General features: G+C 37.0%; 1 protein-coding gene and 1 non-coding gene across 4 annotated transcripts in view; both read left to right on the top strand.

Annotated features, from left to right (window-relative positions):
* Positions 1-23,498, top strand: part of Astn2 (astrotactin 2) — a 985,961-nt gene that overhangs the window by 295,106 nt on the left and 667,357 nt on the right. The window lies entirely within an intron of this gene.
* LOC127208286 (U6 spliceosomal RNA) lies at positions 13,234-13,337 on the top strand. The gene has a single exon (XR_007833091.1). It is a non-coding gene; the product is annotated as a U6 spliceosomal RNA (small nuclear RNA).

The raw sequence follows: 23,498 nt of genomic DNA, 5'->3' as shown, positions 1-23,498 counted from the left end.
TGTAGCATTCCTTGCTCTTGTTTTCAACTGGAGATGCAGTGTGAGTAGCTGGTTTTAGTACCTGTCGCCTTCCCTGACCCATCATAATGCACTATACTTGAACTATGATCCAAAATAACCCCCATTTCCCTCAAGTTTCTTTTGCTAGAGTGTTTTATTTTATCACAGTGGCAGGACAAGTAGCTAACACACCAAGGTTTCATGTCCTTTATTTAGTTGGAAATACTTGCAGAGAACATCTGTAATGTTTGCCTCTTCATACATGCCAGTCTTCATAACTTGCAAAAAGAATTGTCTGAGAGGGGTTGGTGTATACTATAGCCATACAGTCCTGAATGCAGTGATACAACACTGAATGTGGCCTTGCAAACTGTCTTCTGAGAGGCTTCTTCCAGCAGCTGAGGGAAACAGATCCAGAGACCCACAGCCAAACAATAACCCATGTTCTGAGAGTTATGTGGAAGAGTGGGAGGAAGGATAGAGGAAGCCAGAGGGGTCAAGAACACCAGAAGAATACCAACAGAGTCAACTAACTTCGGCCCATGGGAGCTCACAGAGACTGAACCACCAACCAAGGAGCATGCATAGGCTGGATTTAGATACCTTACACATATGTAGCAGATGTGCAGTGTCATCAACATGAGGGTGCCCTAACAATGGGTGTAGGGGCTGTCTCTGACTATGTTGCCAACCACTGGATCCCTTTCTCCTTGTCAGACTGCCCTGTCAGGCCCCAGTGGGGTAAGATGTGCTTAGTCCTGCTGTGACTTAAGACTGCCATGGTGGGTTGATACCCATTGGCAGCCTCCTTTTCTCTGAGAGGAAGGAGAATGGGGCAGTTGGGGGAGGAGTTGGATGGTGGGACTGGGAGGAGAGGAGGCAGAAGTCTGGGATCAGGCTGTAAAATTACTAAATTTAAAAAAACTACTGAATGTTTCCAATTTAATTTGATCTCAAAGGCTAAGCAGGGTCCTGCCTGGTTAATACTACGGTGGGAGAAGAGTTAATGTGATCACTTTTATGAAATATTACAACATTAGAAAAAAAACCACCATAGATTCTAAGATAGGAACATCTCCAGTAACTTATTTAACTTTTTAACTCATATTGGTTTTCAAGTGGGCCATATAGAAACACCTGTGGAGTGATGTCAACTGTGGCATCATGGATAGCTCTGAACTACTCTGTTAAAAGCAATAAGGCAGACACAGAATGGCAAGCACTGCACGGTCCTACAGAAGCTGCGAGTAGAAGGCTGATGTGAAGGCTAAAGGGAGAGTAGTAAGAAGAAAGGACTAGGGAAGATTGATCAATGGGAAAGAAATTCTACTTAGTCAGGAGGAAGAAGATTTCCTGTGATTTTGCCTAGTAAAATGATTATGCACAATAATGTGTAATGTGCATTTTAAAAAGCCAAAAAGGAGATTTCAAAAGCTTTTAATAATAAATATATAAATTATATATATATTTGTTTTTTTAATAAATACATTAAGACTGGTTGACTACTGCAATGTGTAGGTGTCAAAACATTATATATTGCCCCTCTAGAATATATAATTTTGTTTTGTGTATCCACTATAAAAGAAGGAATGAAAGAAAATAGTTTATTATGATCCTGAAAAATACAAACTTGTATTTTAATCAACTATAATTTGATAGAGATTGCAATTTCCCAGAGTGGAAAGGGTCAGTATAGACTTTGACCCCATTTATGTGATGCTCAGCACCTCTGTTCAAGGCACAGCCATGGGAGTTGCAGTATGAGCAAATGTGTTGGCTTTAGGAGGAGCCTCCTGGCTGCTGAGGCTGATTCTAGCTTCTGTTCTCTAAACTGATGTCTGGTGTGACTATCAACCTGAGACCCATGAGCTCTTCACTCCTATGTGGATCAAGATACAGAGTAAACAACATTTAGGCAATCAGTAACTCACACATTTCAATATGGTGTTTATACCTTATTTTTAGCACATCATAGAATATATGACCTTGGCATTCACCATTGCAGTTGTCAATCAAACTGCGGTGGAACCTGTTGGGCTTCCCTTCTGCCCCTTTCCTATGGCTGAAAGCCATCTCTCTCTCCCATTTGTCTAGAAAAGCTGAAATTACGGGAAGAAGAATTTTTGAGGCTATCACTGGGAAGTGTTTTTGTTTGGTTTTTCACTCATTGGGAGCATGTAGATGAGGAGAAACAATAGCTACAATTCACCATATTGTTCTGCCAGCATTCATATGTTACGGTGGCTGATCAGAGACATGAAGCAAGTTTCCTAGGCTCTCACAGTGAGTCATTAGTGGGACATGGAAGTGAGCCTGTCTATCTCTATGTGTGCTGACCTTTCTTCTACATTTTTCCTTTGTCTACATTCAGTGCTCCCTCTAAGATTTGTGTTTATAGATGGCACCTGTATGGTACATCTGCACGTATACAGGTCTCAGAGCACGGGGTGAAATTCAGCAAAAATGAATGCAGCCACCAAAAAATATCCTTTTCTGAATCCCCCAATTACTCTGTTGGGACCTTTATTCATTTTCTTGCCTAATTATTATTAAGAATATGCCATCTGTGTAAATTAGGTTTTAGGATATTGTCATAAACTTTTGTGCAATTTAACTTGGGGAAAAAAAGTTGCTTTTAATCTCATTCCATGAAGGAAAATATTGCTCTGATATACAGGGCCTAATTGTCCCCACCACGTGTTAAAAATCCAAATGCAGCTAAACATTAAGGTTAAATGATGATATTACAACTTCTTCGGTTTGCATTTTATATCCAATTGAAAACACAAACCTCTTGCCTCATTAATCCTTTGCAATCCAATTTTTACCCCCCTAAATGAAATGATCCTTTTGGGACACATTTATATCCTTTTAACAGCCGCCTGACAGTTCTGCTGATGGAGTTTGTATCCAACTTTGTTACTGGATAGTGACAACTTGCCCTGACGGATATGTGTACGTAATTATTCTCTCGCAGTTAGATTTAATTAATGCTTACCCTCATCATGATCTTGCAGCTAGCAGGCTTTCTCCGCAGGAGCAGTTAATGGCAAAAGGATTTCCTTTTTAGCCAACAGAGACTCCAAAAGGCTTTGTAAAACTTTTTTTTTAAGATGTGGAAAGAAAAAAAATGTAAGAAAAAATGCATCCAACCATGATTAATTTGTTCCTTCTTCATGTTAATGCCACATATGCACTAAATGGGGCTACACATATGGTTGTTTTTAATCCTTATTTTCTACCACAGATATTGTTAACATGAACAACTCCAACAAACCCCAAAAGAAAATGTGCCTCTTGTTTAATAGCAGGGCCTATAAATTAAGCACACTGGCTTCATGTTGTATTTGTCTTTTATATATAATTTACACATGGAAAATTTTCTATCCTGCTTCCCAAATGCTGTTCAGAGTTCAATAATAAACAGTTACTTCAGGGTGAGATATTTAGGAGAAATGATAGAGGGAACAATGGAGTTAAGACCATGGGACTTGAGCAGAGACAATTAGGCAGTTCATAAGAAGAAAAGTGTGTTCTTAAAGCTCTATTAGATGTGGGTACTTAAAAAATAATCTGCCCCAATCCATGCCTGTAAAATATTAATATCTAGTTTGCTCTTTATTACAGTAATGGTGGTGCCTTATGTTTGTAGAGAACGTAACAGTTTACAACAGATTTGCATAGCTATTGTCTGTAGTGATCCTTGCAATAACCCTGTGAGGCAAGCAGAGAAATTAGAGACTAGAGTGGCTGAGTTGCTTGCACACAATTGCATGACTGAAAAATAAAGGAACCTGGAATTGAAGATATAGTGTCTCAAGCCAAACTCATAATCGTCATTACATTGCATACAGAGAAGATTATGCACAAATTTTAATAGCAGTCCTTTTTAGCTTTCATTTGTCTTGCTAAAGCATCATTATAATATCAGCTAAAAAATACCATCTGAGATGGATATCATGGGAAGCTACTTACTTTAATGACTGCATGCAATATTAATGATCATTATTGCCATGAGTCGTTCTTGGAAGATTTCATATAGTATGATTCCAGAGGCCTCTAGGAAAATGAAGCAACTTCTAGATGGAAGAAAAAAATGTGTGTTCTCTTATGATATGAGACTGTGCTGAACAGCCTTGACCTTGAAGACCAAGAAGCCTAAAATGAAATCAATTGAATTAGGACTGTAGAAAGGAAAGTGGGTTTGGATAAACCATCCCGTAATACAGATGAAAAACAAATATGAAAAAAAAAAGTGAAACCACTGTAGGGCTGGCCTTAGAGGTCTCCCATGCTCAAGCTACACCCAGTGTGACACACAGTCTCCATTTGCAACTTGCTTATCAAAATGTAGAATTCTCAGCTCCTTCTCCAGCACTGTGTCTGCCTGCACACTGCCATGCTTCCCGCCATGAAGATAATGGACTAGACCTTTAAAACTGTAAGCTAGCCCCAATTTAAATATTTTCCCTTATAATAGTTGCCCTGATCATGGTGTCTCATCACAGCAATAACACCCTAGCTGAAACATACTCTGAGGAACTGTGGAAGGAATATAACAAGCTACTTAAACATCCTAATGCCTTGAGCTCCATATCATCATGGCTGAACCATGAACTGTAAAATAAAACAAGCCCTTTCTCTTTTAAGTTGCTTTTGTCAGAGGGTTTTATCATAGCAACAGGAAAATAAGCAGAGACACAGAGAAAGCTTGGAGTGAAACCCAGGTTAGTTGAATTGTAAAACCAGGCTCTTTTTAAAAAATATATTTTATTAATTTATTCATATTACATCTCAATTGTTAGCCCATCCCTTGAATCCTCCCATTCATCCCTCCTTCCCATTTTCCCCTTACTCCCCTCTCCTATGACTGTTCCTGAGGGGGACTTCCTCCTCCTGTATATGCTCATAAGGTATCAAGTTTCTTCTTGGTAGCCTGCTATCCTTCCTCTGAGTGCCACCAGGCCTCCCCATCCAGGGGATGTGGTCAAATATGGGGCACCAGAGTTCATGTGAAAGTCAGATTCTACTCTCCACTCAACTGTGGAGAATGTCCTGTCCATTGGCTAGATCTGTGTAGGGGTTCGAAATTTACAGGACGTATTATCCTTGGCTGGTGCCATAGTTTGAGCAGAACCCCTGGGCCTAGATCTGCCCATCATAATGTTCTTTTTGTAGGTTTCTAGGACCCTCTGGATCCTTCTATCTCCCTATTCTTCCATGCTTCTCTCACCTAGAGTCCCAGGCTCCTAACTGCAGCATACACAGCCTGTCTCAGGAAAGCTCATGGCTAAAGCAGTGGGTGGGGATGCCTAGTACCTATAAGGTCATTACTGAGTTCCTGTTGCCATGGCCACAGCATCAGCCTTTTCTGAGCCCCTGGTAGGAAAATGAGCTTCAGACTACTACCCTAGGGTGAAGCCTGCCTTGCTCTCTGTGCATTACTAGCTTTTTAGGTGATTATGGTCATGAAATGGGAAAGATATTGTATAAGAGAAATATTCCTGTCTTTGTTTCCTTTCATTGGAATCTCAGGACTTTGGAGACTGTGCAGGTCAATAGTTCTTTTTCCTTACCTTGGATCTTTGTAGATTTGTCTGGTCTCTGTTTTTTGGTGTGTGTTGTTCTCTCATGTGGATGATCAAAGCCAATATGAGAGGAGTCGGGGCTGTAAGCTTTGTGAGCAGACTCTAGGGAACTTGGACATGATTTATATTGTACATTGGGTTGTGACCTAAGTTTGAGAAAAGAGAGGGGCAATTTCCAGGGAATTTTCTACCACTTCCTCTGTAAACCTACCCCCAGGAAAAAAATGTATCCAGCACTACCTCATTGATTTCTTTTATTTTTCTCATATATTATTAGTTCTTTAAAGATTTTAGAAACTGTCTTTTGATTATACTCTCTACACCCTACTCAAAGGCCGTGCTTAAGGAAAAATTCTTCCCTGATCTGCCAACCACATCATATATCTACATACATCCTAGCCTACTCGACTCACCAATCTTTTGAAGTTCTGTCCCTAATGCAGCAGTATGCATTCTTGGTTTGTATCTTTGTATCCAATGACAATGCTCTAACATACGGTATGTGTGGTCCTTTTCAGCTCTGCCACCAGATGGTCATAGGAACACATTGATTAAGAGGCACCAGTACAGCATGGCTGAAAGCATCAGACCTAGGCTTTCTATGTAGTTCATATGTACACTCTCTCCTGTTTGCACCTAATCCTGAATATGCTATTTTCATTCTATGAGGAGACTCACAATCTGATCATAAGTTGAAATTACTGGGTCTCGTTCGGCTATCTGTGATGTGCTATGCTGTCATCCTCTTGAAGCTGGCAGCATTTCAAGCCATGTTGATGAAAGGGGGCCAGGTAAGTAGTCCCAAGTATGTACTTTGCTACCTTCACCCTCAGGAATACTATCCCCAACCTTGTGCTCACTTCCTGAAGTATAAGGGAAAAAAGGAAGCAATTGCTTCTTGATTTTAGATCTCTTCCATGCCAGAGATTATTGAATTCTTCATGCTTTATTGGTGAGGTGAACCCATGTTTCTTCATAGACTTTATCTCTGGACTTCTAGCATGTATGTTTACCAATGCCATAACTTCATAGTTTCTCTTTCTTTCTTACCTGGCAAATGTACAAGTTTTGATGTTATTCTGTGGCATATCCACCATGTCTTTTCATGCTACTATGATGGAGTGTATACAGTTAGTATGGCCGTGGGGCAAGACTAAGAAATATGTAATACTGCCTACCTTATATGAGTTAAAATTACTTCTGTTCTTCTTCTCGGAATGGGTAAAAGAAAAATATATTTTACAGATCATTGTATACAAATAGTACATGCCCAGGTTGTGTTAATTGCCTAGAGCAATGTCAACACATCCAGCAGCTAGAGTTGTTGAAGTTTATGATTCTATATTATGCAAACCTGAAAGTATGTTCAAGAGTTTGTAAAGATATGTGCTCTGGAAGGTGTGAGGTAAATCATATGTAGAGTTGTGTTTAAATCAGTAATGATTTTGCATTTCAGTAGCCCTTAACATGACATTGCATTCATTGCACAATGAAGAAAAAGCCTTTTTTGTGAGAAGGATTGATGAATTAAGTATTTCTATGATGGAGCCCTCTATTACTACTTTTTAAATAACTTTGAGACAGTCACCCATCATAGTATTATTGATCACTTTGTTTCATTGGTGGTGGGAATGTCTCCCCTTGGTCTCTCCACTTCATCACAGAGTCCAGGGAAATGATGGTAGGGGTGTTCTGCATACTACAAAGCCTGTAATTACTAGTGTGCATTTGAGAACTAGGAAAGTGCCAACCCCTATAACTAGAGTCTATATTAGAACTCCATGTGACTTCATATAGGATGTTTTCTATTATTACCAGTCCTTGGTTCTATAGATCTCAATGTCAGCACGTAATGAAAAGCCTTTGAAATGTCCAATGTTCTTACACCAGTGTATGCTTGACCTAGTAAATGATCATAGCTGCTTACAAGGAAGTTTTATAGTATGTATATGTGTGTGCATGTGTATGGGTGTGTGTAAGAGAGAGAGAGAGAGAGAGAGAGAGAGAGAGAGAGAGAGAGAGAGAGAGAGAGAGAGAGAGAGAGAGATTGTTTTTGATTGTTCCTCATGGATACCCAGGCTGTTTCTAAGTCATTGGTTTAGGTCTGAGAATTCTTTCAGGTCCAGAAACTGGGCATGTGATTAATGTTCTGGTAATACTTGCCAACATTACACACTTTTTCATTTGGCAGGAAGACTTGGAATGTGTATGGGAGGGTGGAGTCTTTAGTTATACTCAAGGCATGCTAAGAGCTTTGTATCTCTCCCATGCTGAACAAATGCCAAAATATTTTGTACCTTTTCAGCATTTCATAATTACATAATATATAAATATATACAATTTTTGCTTTATGGCTCTGAAAATATGTATCATATCCTTTAATATAAAATGGTAGCTTTTCAGCATAAGGAAATTGGTTTTTATGTTTTAATGCCATTAGCCTTCACTGTGCATTCTATCTATCTGTCTGTCTGTCTGTCCATCTATCTATGTCCAAGTCTGTGCGCAAGAAAGCTTCTGAAGTCATACCTCAAAACCTTCCTATGAAATATAGAGTAATGTGTAATGCTATTGCAGCACCCCTAATTTTTGTTAGTTATGTACCTATACTGTATCTAGCAATGTGTAGATTAATAGCTCTGCTTTTCATGTTATATTTTAAAATAATTTTTTTTTTACTTTGTGAAAACACTTTATTTGGTAAGTATGAAAGAGCTCTAGTCAGGTACTTATCACTAAAGAAACAAAAATGAGAAAGATTAAATTGAACACTATGAAAATATGCTGAACAACAGCCCTCATATTGAAATATAGCAGAGAGATAATCTGTCTGAAACTATGCATGAAGAACAGGCTGAGCTCAAGCTGAGTACTCAAGCCTGAGTTCTTTCTGCTACTAGTAAGAGATGGCTCTACTTTGAACTGTGGAGGGAAGAAGTCTGCAACCAGTTGATTTAGTAGTGCAGTGAGGGTGTGCTTTACATATATATGCAGAGAGATCTCTAGAGTACTCTCCCCAGACTTTCTTTACTGTTCTTAATAGGGGCCCTACTGCCCTGGACATCATAGTACTTGATACTTACGTTCATTTAACCAGAAATCAATTCCTAGGAACTGAGAGTAGTTTGGGAAATAACATACCTTGTCTAATAAAATCAATTTCATTACTTCCACTTCTCTAGTGAATTTTCCCACTTAACCAAATAATTGGGTTCCTTAAAAGTATATGTCTGTACAAGAGATTTACCAACCTCTGTGTGGATCTTATCTGGGATGGAAAGTTGATTTATAATTTTTCTTCAGCTACTCACCTTAGAATTTTTCTCCTTTATTTTCAGAACAGTATCTTTCATGTATTCAGCAGTATGTATTGAAAATGGTGTGTGTGTGTGACAGAGAGAGGGGGGCGGGGCAACTGAGTGTATGGTAATAGAACAAAGAAATAATGATATTCCTAAGACTACTTTAATGTAAGAGGGCAGTGAATGGAGCTTCAATGTCATCTCAGAAAGCAGTAAATGTTACAGAAAAATATAATGTAGAAGAAAGAGCTATAATGATCAGGTATCAGAATAAGAGGTTTCACATAAATTGATTCAGGGATGACTTCTCTATTGAGGTAGCTTTAATACAGAGACCATGATGAATAAGTGAATCCAAAACATTCTAGCCAGGGAAAGTGTTATTACTCTGATGCTAAACCACAATTAATATATTTGAAGGGCCAAGTTTGGAGGAGTAGAGCCCTGTGCTGAGAAGTAAGACTAGAGAAACAGCATGTGGCTCCGTGACTTAGAACAGTTCTAGGTTTGGAAGCACCATTCTAGATTAATGAGCAGCCATTGGAGACTCATAAACAGGAGTTATAAGTGGCTTGGTTTTCATTTCTAATGATTTGTATGGAAGTGACATTGGAAATGTAGAATCCAGGAGAATGTCTGGAAATGCTCAGAATAGTTAAACAGAGAACTTGGAAGTTGAACTTGAGATTCCAACTGTGGAGACATGACTGAGTCTGTAGGTGTTAAGTAGAAGCAATAGGGCTTAGATATGGATTGGCTTTTCTCTAAGATAGAGATAAGGAAAGGCTCACCATTAATGTCATATTTACCATGTTCTCTCCCAAATTAAAGCTATGACTGGTGATGCATTATCTAGCATGGGGGAGGGGGGACCAGCCAAAGAACCTGACTAGGAATCATGTCAAAGAATACTAACTACCCAGCCATAGTCTCTCAGCTAAACTAAGTAATAGCTTACAATCTGTATGGTAAATGGGAAAATTGCTTTTGTTTTATAAGAAAAAAAGTTAGAGAAGTTTAAAATGTTACATTGTGTGCTTAAAGCCTTATGGTCACTTAGATAGAGCCATAGTGTAGACAAGGAGATCTTGAATCCTAGCTAGTGATAATTTTCATGCCGCTGGCTTCTCAACTGCTTTGAACAGCATTATTTGTTCCTTGCCTATGTGGCATATGGAACAAAGACAGAAGTTATACTTTCTTTTTACATCACAATGATTTAAAAAAAACAATAAAGATGTATTAGTGTTTCCTTGCATGAATTCCTGTGTACCGCAGGTGTGCCTGGTACTTGCAGAGCCTAGAAGGAAGAGGGCATTAGACCTCCTGATGCGATATTTAGGACAGAAACATGCTTAAGACATTGGGGGATCAAGAGAACTCTTCCCATCTGCGGGGAACCACTGACTTTCTGTGCTGCTCCCCAAATCCAGCTCCAGGAATGACGAAGAAGAGAGAAAAGAGGTGGAGAATTGAACAGGCGATGAATGGCTGGATGAGGAAGACCAACCCTTGGGCTAAACAACTAGCTAGAGGAACCAGTTGTTGAGGAGAGGTTGAGGAACAGAGAAAAAACAAATATTCTGAGACTCAGTCATATGCAGCACAAGCTGAAGGTCTTAAAGCCCAGGAGAACTTTTTTTCTGGCTCTTTGTCTGTCTCAATCTCTGTCTTGCTTGCTGTCTGCCTGACTCCTTGCTCATTGTCACCCATCTTTCTATCTCTCTTCTTGCTGTTGCTCATCTTTCTAGCTCCTTGCTTGTTGTTGCCCATCTTTCTAATTTTCTTGCTTGCTGTTCCCCATCTATCTGTCTCTCTTGCTGTTCCCCATCTCACTCTAGCTTATTTTCTCATGTCTGTTACTTGTTTGCCCCCTTGGGCCAACCACAGTATTGGGGTTCAATTTTTTCATTACAGATTACATCATGATTTTTTTCCATCTTTACAATCATGGAGGCAATCAAAAATCAACAGAGTAATAAGGAAAAAAAAAAGTTCTGTAACCTACTACAAAAATCAATTAGTTTCTAAGCATAACCTACTCGTTATCTTTTAAGCAGGAAAGTTTAATCATAAATTTCCCTGGGCTAAAGCCAATTGGTTTACAAGATGGTCATAGCAACATAGCTTGAGCTAAATGTTCTCTAAAGAAAAAACTTGACCTACTTCCAGTCGCAGACCAACAAGTATGCTATCTGAGCCTAGGCTAACTGCAAAGGTATCATCTATTGTAAGGTGTCTGTAAAGCATAATGTTCCAGGCCCACTTTCTATTGCTCTCAAATCAGATTCTAAGGAAATGTTTCTACAGGTAACTATGTATCCAGGTACTGTTATGTTCAGGTCTTACCTTTCTTTCATTCAGGATCTGCTTGGGTGCTCAGAGTCAGGGCAAAAAACTTTATCATTGTCTGAAGCCTTTGGCTAGATGGCCTGCTTCAACATTCTTTGTGGGGGAAAAAAAAAATGTTTTCCCTGTATGGTTTTCCTTAGGGCTGAGAGATAAAGAGAAAAAAAAAAAAAAAAAAAAAACAGTTTGAGGAGAAATAGCCGATTTCTAAACAACAATACACCGGGACCACACAAAATATCTGGGGGCAGTGGTGATCAGCCAGAGATCTTTGAAACTTTGCCAGACAAAGCCTCAACAGCTATTCTTGATGTCTAGTCATCATGCAGGACAGTCGGAAGTCTCTGGAATTTTGTCAAGCAAAGCCTCTACGACTTATCCTCATGTCTGTGAGAATTCTGCCATTCTATCCTAAAGCAGTTTTGCCAAAAACAACTGTGGGTAATTAGATTTATTTTGTTGGTTTTCACCTAAAATTTTTTCCTTACCCCCTTCTCCCAAAGCTGCTTAAAACTTTAAATTTGTTCAAGAAAAAAAAAAGAGAGAGAGAGAGAGAGAGAGAGAGAGAGAGAGAGAGAGGTGCAATAGCAAATTGAATCTAGTCCTTTCCATTTGCATCTCAGCTAATTAAATTTAGTGCTTTACATGTCTGGCCCAGAAGAAATGGACCTTTCCTAGCTTGGGGAAAATAGAGGTTTCCCCATCTGCAGTAGAGGCTCTCCCTTTACCCACTTAAAGTATTGATTATTCTGGAAGCTTCATTGTTGTCATCACCAGTTACTGTCCTACAACAATGTTACCATATCATACAGAGAGCTGCAAACAGCACTGAGTATGGAGACCTGAGATCCTACTGCCAGTCAGGTCACTTCTGTCATCTCCTCAACACATTATTGTTGTCACATTATGGTCATGACACATAATTGTTAATGGATCTAATTGGATGAAAGACGGGACGCAGATGTCACTAGAACCATGCAAGCCTCACTGCACATTGTCTAAGATAACCACAGAAATGCTACTAGCCATGGGACAGTATTAGACCAAGGTAGGCACATTCCTGTATAGACCAACTTGCTTTGAAAGATGGGATTTGTAAAAATGATTTATAACCAAACTTACGTGTTTGACTCCCAGTATGGACATTTTCTTGAGCTATGTTTAGGGATTCCCAAATAAGGGAATGGTTTATATATTACCAATATATTTTCATTCCAACTTCACATATTTATCATATACAATGTACTCAAGTAATGGGCTAATTATACAAAATTAATAGCACAATAAAATTCCAAGTATTTCCTTACTAATCAAAAATTGGCAGCATCCTTTGAATGTGCCTTCTAACTTGAGCTTCTCAGTAACTCTGAAGAATAGAAATCACCTTAGGAATATGGGACTCCAAGTTTAAAGAGGTCAAACCACCCAGCTAAGAAACTGTGACTAGGGATTTTTACTAGTCTACATAACAAATTGCCACAAAGCTTTGTGGTTAAGAACATCATCACCAATGATTTTATTAATACTAATACTATATTTCAATTTGCTCATAGTTCTTTGTATTATGAATTTGGGAAGGAATGAACCAGAAGTACTTACATGGGCCTTAATGTGGTTGAGTCCAACAACAGAAAGAGCTGTAGGTATCTGAAGCTCCTAGCTGTAATATGGCCCACACAATGTTGATCTCTGCTGGTGCTGTGGTCTTTTTGCTTCCACAAGGCCTTTTGATAGGCTCTGGGGAGTTAAGAGTCTATGGATCAAGTCTGATTTCTGTAGTGCAGCCCTCCTAGGAAGAACTAGATGAGGCTGCACAGGCCCTTCTGATCTTGCCTTAGAAAGCACATAGCTCTACTTCTGCCATTTGTTTTCATTCGGAGCAGTAAGAAGTCCACATGGATGAACAAATCAGAGACCACCCCAATTCGATAGAACATGTGTAAAATAACTGAGATACTGATTAAAACCATGACAGAATTCAAGAAGCAAGATATGTGTTCACTTCAGCAGCACATACAGTAAACTTGGAATGATGCAGAGATTGGCATGGCCCCGGTGCAAGGATGATGCACAATTTCATGAAGGGTTCCCTATTTTTTAAAAGTAAGATTCATTAATATATTATCATATAGAATCCAATATTTTCCCTAGCCTAGGTTGGATATATGATGGATTTTCAGTGCACAAATCAGTCCCAAGCTAATATGGCATATAGAAAAAAATCTCCTAGTTGCTGAAGAAAACTGGATTCTTTTTCTGAAATCACAATGTCTGATAAATCACTGAAAAGTCTTTACTCCAATTTCATGCTTGAGAAGCAGAGGAGAAGTTAGGACTTCTGTCCCTCTGGGATTTCCTCTCAGCCCTGACATGAGAACACCAAGAAGAAGGTGATCTTAGGTTACATATTGCTCATATGTTTGACCAGTAATTCAGTGCACTCCTCAGTCTGCTAAATGGCAGAGATACTATATAATTATCCAGTTCACAGTAGAAGTATTCTGGGGCTGCAGTGGCTCAGTGGTAGAGTATCTCCCTTGTAGATTCAAGGACCTGGGTTATATCCTACATTTAAAAAAATTCAGAAAAGTTTATAAAGTTTTCCAAAGAACAGACCGAAAATTTTAAAACAAATTCTATTACCTTGCAATCCAGCACTCATATATAAATTTTAGTGTAATTTTTTCCCCCACAGTTCACTAGTATTTTTCTATGTTCAATTCTAGAGTCAAATTTACTATATATAAGTTATATAAACTTCATTTTGTGACTCTGTGAGTTTTGGAAAATGTATCCATTAGAAAATATGTCAGATCCCTCACTAGAGAATACCTTTGATTTTTGTGACCTTCTGTAACACAAGCTTCATTCCCTTGCAGTAAGCAACCACATATCTGCTTTTGGTCACCATAGGCTGGGTTTGCCTTTTCTTAAGTGCAGGAAAAATAGTATTTCCTCCTTTGCATCTGACATCTCAGCATCAGCACACTAATATTGGCATTCACCTGCACTTCTGTATGTAGCTGTAGTTCATTTTATATGCTAAATGGCTTTGTTATCTAGACATATATTTCTATTTTATCTGTGTACCTATTGACGGAAACTCGAATTCGTTCTAAGGTATTGCTACTGTGTGTAGAGCTGCTATGAATATATTCAATACTTTATGTGGGCGTATGCTTGTGTTTCTCTTGAGTAAATAACTAGAAATGTGGTGTCTGGATCATGCAATTTATATGGAAGGTAGAAATTTTGAGAAAAATTCTTTCTCAAATTCAATGCATGATGCAAATTCTTATCAGCAGTACAAGATGTTTTTACATTAAAATGCTTATCAAGGTTGAAAAAGTCAGTTTGTTGAACTGTAAACTTCCTAATGGCTTTATAGTGCTATTACAAGGTGAATGAATTTGCATGTTCTCTATGACTAAAGTGCCTAACGATCTGCCAAGTGGCTTGCCCACATTCATATTTTTGAGACAATTTTTCTGAACATTTGCTGACTTTTTATTAAAATTTTTTGAGTGTAAGTGATAGAATATTGCATGGAAAATGTGTAATATGGATACTAGTCAATTATAGATATAAGCATTTAAGTATTTTCTAGTTTGAGGCATAATTTTCTTTTTGCTTAGTTTTATCTTTTGTTAAGCCAAAATTAGTATTTGGAGAAAGAGGCCATGAATGTGAAAGAGAGAAAGGAGGGGGATAAAAGGGGGGAAGAAAGGGAAAGTGAAATGTTATAATAATAATATAGTATCCAAAAATGAAATAACCAAAATCTAACTTTTAAATGTCTTTCATTCATGGTCAGTACAATTACTTTTTAAAGATTGTTGCCTAGCCTAAGGTCAGAAAGAGTGTTGTTTTTCATTTCCATCCATGAGATATAAAGGTTTAACTCTTACAGTTGGGGTTATGTCTTATGCAGAGGTGACATGTATGACTTTTGGGAATGCAGAGACTGTTTTACTTTCTTTTGGTTTCTGCTTCTAGGTGTTGTTAGTACATGCATCAAAGAAGACCTTCCTTCGGCAACTATGTCAAAAGTCATCTCTGTATGTTTCTGTGTTTATGTGTCTTTATTATGTGTCAATATTATTATTATTATGCTTATCATCATCATCATCATCATTATCATCATCATCATCATTATTTGTATGCCAATTCTTTAGTGATTCCATGCATCCTTGGTTCCTGGTGCTTAACCTTGAAACCACGTAGTGCTTCTCTTGTTGGTTCTACTTTAAAACTCCTTTGCTATGGCAAGGTAGTTATGCTCCTCTCCACATTTGAGACTTACTTCAACAATTTCTACTTTAAAATGCCTGCTAAGGTGATAACAAAGATTGCATGTAATTTGTATAAAAATTTGGGGGTGGCATCTTAAAATTCTAAGTATTCAATCCACTTGCATAGTGTTTTTGTCCACTTGTTGAGATTTTTTAAAAATTTTATTTTGATGGCACTTTGTGCTTTTTAAAGAACTCAAGCATGCCTTCTAAAGATTTCATTAACAGTTTAGATTATACTTTTCACTAGTGCAAGTCGAAGTGTTTTGAAACATCATTTTCCACTTGTCCTCATTCAGTCTGTACAACTACAATTGATTCTTATATATTTACTTCATATTTTTTCGACCTACAAGAAGTCACTTACTCAAACATTTATCTTATAAATTTCATGTAACTATTTGTATAAGTAGTCATATCATCTTCAAGGAAATGTAGCTCTATTCCTTCCTTTCAACTTATGGTACTATTCTTTTCTTTGCAGTATTGAAATGGAAAAATCAAGAATCTGTGTGTTTCATTTCAGCAGTGTCACTGTGATGTGTGTGGACCCATTCCACTCTATTTTTGTGTTGCCTGAGCTTCTACCATATACTAAATTCTGTAAATTTTGTTCACTGTTCTTTTTGTCGCCTTTCATCCCTGTCTTTCTCTTTCTTTCTTTCTCCCTTTCTTTCTTTCTTTCTTTCTTTCTCTCTTTCTTTCTTTCTTTCTTTCTTTCCTTCTTTCTATTGACAGTCTCTAGTTGTCTACATTTAGGAATTTTGGCATTGTCTTATGGATGTCTTAGTTGTTGTGTAAATACACACACACACACACACACACACACACACACACATTCTTCTGTTTCTTCTTCTGGTCGTGAAATTGTTGCTAATCTGTCTTTGAATTCTTAATTATTTTTCCATTCTAGTCATTATATCTGGTGATTCCTATTCATTATTATTTTTTTATTTTTTATTTTTCTTTGAATAATTTATTTAGATTACATCTCATTTCTTAACCTCTCACTTGTATCTTCCCGTTCCCCCTCCCTCCCTCTTTCATCCTATTCCCCTTCCCTAGGTCTGTGACAGAAGGGGACCTTATCTCCCACTATAAGATCACATCCTATCAGGTCTCTTCCTGGTAACCTGCTTACCTTCCTCTGAGTGTCACCAGGTCTTCCCACCAAGGGGAAGTGGTCAAATACAGGGCACCAGAGTTCATGTCTGAGTCAGTCCCTGCTCTCCACACAATTGTGGAGAATGTGGTGTCCATTCAAAATGTCATATGTTTATACATATTTCTTCATTATATTCACCACTCACTTATCACACCTCATTTCAATTATTTCCTAGAACCCCTGACTACTTGTCCATTTGTATGTTTAACCCACTGAGTCAAATTAGTGCTTCCAATATGTATGCAGATATGGGGTCATCCACTGGGCAATGGGAACCCGACTAAGGTACATACTCCTAAAGAAATGTACATCTCTTTCCACCAGCAGACTTGTACTTCTTCTAACTGGCTTGATTTTGTTCAGGTCTTGGGTAGGTAACCACAACCACTATGAGTTCATGTGTACAATATCCATGCCATGCCCAGACAACCACTCTTCGTAATATTTCTCTTCTTTCCCTTTCTTCTTATTGTATACTCTATATCTATATCTATATATCTATAGTAACCACAGTTTTTAAAGAAAAATGATTCTTTCTCCCCAATGGTCATACACTTGCCAATAAATATTAATATATGCTTCTTGTAATAATTTTTACATTTTTATTCATTGAAACTACTGTGTGTATAATTGATTTCAGATATCTGAAAACTATCTGTTAATTCTGACATCTATATCCTCTTAAGGAAAATTTACAATTGTCATTTCTCTTGGAAATGGGAAAGATTTTCTGCTTCTCTGTATATTGAGTGAATTTAGATTGAATTGGGGATATTTTAGCTTATTGTGATGAAGACCTTTGGATTTCTCTATATTTCATCACAGAACACTGATGCTTTTTCTTTTTTTAACATTCTTAACTTGCCTACTTCCAGGTTTTCATATGGCTTGTTGTAGCTCAAATTCCAGAATTCTGTTCCCTTTAGCTGCACTTGTAAGTTCGTGCCTCACACCTGTGTGGTCCAGAAATCAGCCAGAGATTTGTGAAAAAAAAAATTGTACAGTCTGAGGACTCCTTTTCTTGGTCTCTTATAAGCCTTTTCTCCTAATGTATCTTGACTTATCTCATCTCATCTCATTTCATCTCATCTCATCTCATCTCAAGAGCATCTTCCAGACCCTCAATCCATCCAGACAAATCTGCTTCTTGGACTAGTACCTTGGCTTGTATGTGTGCCTTATTTTTCAAGAAACAAACTTTGACAAAGGGAAACTCATATTCTGCTAATTGCTTCACTGAAGTCTCAACTTCTTTCCAGAATATACATGCTCTTGTTTTCTTTACAGAACCCACAAGTATTTTATCTTTTGATGTTATTTTTCGTTGTTATGTGTAAGAAGGCAGGGATATTAGTGTCTTATTCCAGTGTTACATAAGCAGAATCTCTATGTTTAATGCTGATAATTTGTTAATATGGAATTTGTGTTTTTTCATTTGCTCCTGTAAGTCTGATGCTCTGAGTGATGTGGTGTGGAAATTCCTCAATATTCATCCCAAGCACACAAAAGTAGGGATGTAGAACTATCTTATCGTCTTTAGTACATGTTCCTAATAAAGATAAAGAGCAAAAATTCAATAAAAAAGAATTTCTCCAAACCACAATGGATGCATACCTCTTTTCTATAGTAGTCATCACCACCACAAAGCCTAAATCACATTTCAAAGTCACTCACTGTGCTCTTCAAGTTGGACACAAAGAGTATCATCTGGTTCATAATATTTATAGATAGCATTACCATATGTGTAATAGTGCACAAACCCCTTCCTATGTATAGAATAGTTTCTTTAGGGTGAATTCTCAGAAGTGGATCAAAAAAGATAGACATTTTTAAACATTCTTTCTTGTATTGCCAAATTGCTTCCCAAAAGGGCAATACAAATTTGTACTGCTCACAGCAATTTTGGAAAATGATCATTTCATAAAATGCTTGCCAGTGCTAGATATTAGTAAAATAACTAACATTTCAATTTCAAAAGATGAAAATTTATAACAAAAAAATGTAGAAACACGTGTAAATAATTTAATAGCAGAGGGAGATCCTGCTGGTTCTTTGGCCAGATATTTTTAAATGATGTAGATATATTGCAGAGAAAACTATGAAAACAACTTAACACATAACTAAATATAGCTACTAAGAGAAAGGACATAAGAAATATAAGAGATGGAGATATATTTGTATAGAAAACTGAAGCATGAGAAAAAAAAGTCAAAATCCTTAACACTTTATCTTAAAAATATCTGACCACTTCCAGAGAAGCTAAAGATTCATATTTGTCAATGCATGATGGGTAAAACTGAGGGAAAACCAACAAAAATAATTCAAGCTATTAGATTGCTTTTGGAACAATAAGAACAAGAAAATCATTGCTCCATTGCATCAAATAACTGAAACATTATTACCAGATGAAAGTATAGAACTAAATTCATGCTGAGACTGTCAGATGTGTCAGTTATTTCAAGAAAAAAGTCTGAAACCTAGAAGAAGGAACATAAAGATGTTTTATATGGAATGCAATTTTAACATACGTAGAAGAAGTAAGTATTTACTTTGAAGTCCCCGTCTTGACACCAGTCTCTGGGTACAAGCAAATTGCTTTCCCGGTGCTAAAATGATTTTAGATATGCTTTTAGAACATTGAGTTTGGTTATAATCTTGGAACTTGCTACATTTAAGCTAGATGAACTGGGCAGCAAGTCCTGGCAATACATAGTCTTTCCTATCTAGGGTCACAGGCGTACCGCCATATCCACGTTTTTATGTATTCTAGGGATCCAAACCCAGATTCTTATGAATATACAGTGGACACTCATACATGCTGAGCATCTCTCTAGCTGCTAGTCACATATTTTTACAAGCTTTTCAGCCTTTCTTGATTCCTCCAAGATTCCTGAGTGCTGAGATTAAAGGTATACACTACCACTGCCCAGCAAGTTTAGGATATATATATATCCTATATATATATATATATTTGTTTTGATTTTCAGTTTTGGGGGCTTTGGTTTTTTGTTTGTTTTTTGTTTTCTTTAGAGAGAAAGAGGGAACCAAAAGTTGGTTGGGTAGGGAGGTAGATAATATCTAGGAAGAGCAGGAGAAGGGGAAAACATGATGAAAATATATTGTAAGGAAAATTCAATCAATAGCAACATTAAAAAAGTTAGGCACTGGGAGATTGTTTAAATAATAAGGTGGATATTAAATAATATTACAGATGAATAATAAACAAATGCTAATATTTATGACACATCAATTTTTTATTTTAATTACATAAGTGTTGTATATTTATTTCCCCCAAAGAGGGGAAAAGGTGAACAAAAAGAAAAGAAAAATATTATTTATAGAAAAATCATTCTTAATGTTTTGTGTGGATGTACACATTTGTATTAAAGATATTAATGTGTAGACCTAGATATATACACACATAGAGATACACATACACAGTATAGATAGAAAATATATATTAAAAAACACTAGGCATATAATTACCAGTACATAGTTCCAACACAAATATGACTCAGATAGTTCTTAAAAAACTCATAGGATATTCTCAAGCCCTAAAATAACACTACACATGGTTTAATATATTCATTAAATGCATAGTTAAAACACAAATAAAAGTAAATAATAGTATTTGACTTGGTTACTATGTTCTTTTCTGTACCATGATTTTTGTAAATTATAATCTCAGAACACCTATTTTGAAAGAACATGAGAAGGAGCTGAAGGTATTATTAACAATCTTTATCTTTAGAGGGAGAATGTGAGTTGGCTTATTAATTGTCTTCTGAAAGACAGTCATGTGAAATAAAAGAACAACCTGACCTTGTCATTTCAAATAGACATGTAGATTGTGGATGGTGCAGATTTCAGGTGACTTGATTCTCAGACAACAGCAGAATCTCAAATTTGCCCTTTTAACCAATTGCTCCACCCGAGAACTCACTTTGTAGCCTGCTTCCATTTTCTTATTTAAGAGCTACATGACCTTGAACAAGCCATCTGTAGTGTCTCTGATCCATTTTCTCATCTTTCAAATGGAGTAACAATGCCAACCTCATCCATTTATCATAAGGGACAAGTATGGTCTTATTTTGAAGAAGGAATAAAAAGCATTAAGTATTATGCAATATTTTCTGGATGTTAATATTCTTTTCATTTATCATCTTAATAACAGGACAGATCCAGACTATGCATCTCTGGAAACTGAGTTCATCTTTCCATTGCCCAGGCCTGGCAGATAGTGATGGCTTAAAAAGACTCAGAGTATTTTCATAGAACCACATACGGTAATTTTCCTATGATCTATCTCTGCAAAATATATCTTCCTGGACCTAGTGCCTTAAAATTACATATATTTTTAATGAATCTCAGAAGTCAAGAATTCATCAAAGATAACTGAGTTTGCCAAAGATAAAGGAAGCATGCATTTTCTCAGCTCCATGAAAACCAATGGTATTGGAGGTGGGTTGGAATCAATTAGAACATGCTTCCCTGACATTTTGCCATGAGGAATGGCTGGAGTATTTTAAAACATAGCCTCTGGGTTGTTAGTGACTGCTCCCTTAGGGTGAGCCTCTCACGGTGTAAGGGCAGGTTTCTGAAGAGACGGCATATAGAGAACCAGGGAAGCTGCCCTGACTCATAGATGAACGTTGAAGGTGGCTCAGTCATTCCTCCATAGTATGCTGACTGCAGGCTATTCCCTAAGGTCATTGTAGAGTAAGAACTGGGACAGGGACTCTGTCTCTGAAGGGAGCTAGAGCTGACAAAGCACAGAAGGCAGAAGAGAAAGGAAAATGTGAAAGACTACCATGGAAACCTCAGTCTTTCCCTAACTCTGAGATGCTTTAGAAGACAATATTTTATTTTAATTAAACAATAGGTTAAATTTGATTGAAGAGTTTTTGTAGTGTTTGTTTTTATAATGTCGTTTTGTAGTTATCATCAACCTATGACGATAAATTGGGATGTTCATTCTTAAAAGATAGAGCATCTCTTTCTGGGATGGTCATGTTATAGTAGAGGTCAAATGACCAATTGGTTTAAACTGACGAGACAACAAGAAACCTTTCTCCAAACCTGTACTCAACATGTCCTGATTTTATATAACCAATTGTTATAATTTATTAGGAGAAAATTATAAGACACACATGGCTAAAAATAAGAAAAGAAACTTACATATCTCAGATTTTTGTCGCTAAAAGGATAAAACCACTTGGAACACCTTAATATATTTCCTCAAATATCAGTGTGTACATATTCATGCTTAAAGTATATATTTTAAATATATAATTGCTTTGCACTTTTACATGTTTTACAACTTAGTTTATAGCCTTATAAACATCCAATAATGCATGTTTACTTTCTTCTTTCGTCTGATTGATCAACTAATTGATTCACTCATTAATTTCTTTGTTTTAACATGGCCAGTATGTTATTCTGTCTACATGGTGGTAAATTATCAAGTGACATATTTATGACTTTTACAATCTTTTAGCACATTTTTATGTGAATAAAGCCATCACAGCCTTCCATTAGGAAAGAATCACCTATCCATGTTTGAGTTCATTCTAACTACGCAGTACAGGCTGGTCTTACATTTTTTTCCACCCTTTTCCTTAATTCTCCAAAGCATTGCTAAAAAGGAGTGCACCATTGTGCCTAGTTTTTTTCTTTTTCAATTTAAGTGAATTTATCATTAGGGCTACCCAACTGATTCAGTAACAGAGAGTTTACCTAGCATGCACAAGGCCTTGGGTCAAATCCACAGTATCATAAAAGATATACATATGTATTTGTTTTTATTCTATACATAGTAGAATTAATATCAAGTATCAGAAAGTTTGTAAAATTCCCCTTTGTATTTTTCTCTGTACACTTTTGTGCACAGAGAATTTTTCCTGTCAGTAAATATAGATGTATGTCACAGTGTTTTAATGATCTCATGAAACTCTACTTTGAGATAAGTCATAATTTTTAATGTCTTCTATAACTGTGTGTATGTCTATGTTTTATGAAATTATAAAAATCATGTTTAATTGTATTTTTATTGTAAATATATTTCATCATAAAAATCAGTTTTAAAATTCAGCATGAACCACAGAAATGCTGTAGAATCTTCTGGGAATTTAGATAAACCTGTTTCTGAGTCTATATCTTACTGCTTACCTATATGATTACCTAACTATGGCTAAGAACTGCAGCTACTCATGCTTGTCTGTATTGAGAAACAAGCCCATTGTAGTCATCTCTGTACAATGTACTGGGCACTATGAATGGTAGATAACAGCTATTATCTAAATAACTCAAACAGTAAGCTAGATGAGTGGCTCATTCAGAAAAGCACTTGCCTTGCAAACATGAGCACAGGAATTTGATCCCCCAAACCTACCTAAGCAATGCTACATGTCATAACACACCCTGGAGCTGAATGGCTTGCTAATCTAATTGGTGATCTTCAAGCCAGTGAGAAATCTTGTCTCAAAGTAGATAGTTAAAACTCCTGGAGACAAAATTCAAGATAATCCTTCTTACTCCATATGCACACACAAATCCACATTGTCTTGGTTAGTTTTTCCTGTCAGGCAGACAGAACATGTAGTCATCTGGAAAAGAGGAACTTCAATGTAGAATCCCCAAAATCAGACTGGCCATATCTTTTAGAGATAGCCTTGACTGAGGAATAATGTGGAAGGGTCTAGTCTACTTATGGGTGTTGTCATCCCTAGGCATATGGGCCTTGTCTGCTTAAGAAAGCTAGCTGAGAATCACTCAGTGATTGCACCAGGAAGTAGAATTACTC

This window comes from Acomys russatus, chromosome 2, assembly GCF_903995435.1.
Source record: "Acomys russatus chromosome 2, mAcoRus1.1, whole genome shotgun sequence".
Classification (NCBI taxonomy): domain Eukaryota; kingdom Metazoa; phylum Chordata; class Mammalia; order Rodentia; family Muridae; genus Acomys; species Acomys russatus.
The sequence above is the reverse complement of the archived record's forward strand: the minus strand, read 5'-3'. Positions and strand labels throughout refer to the sequence as shown.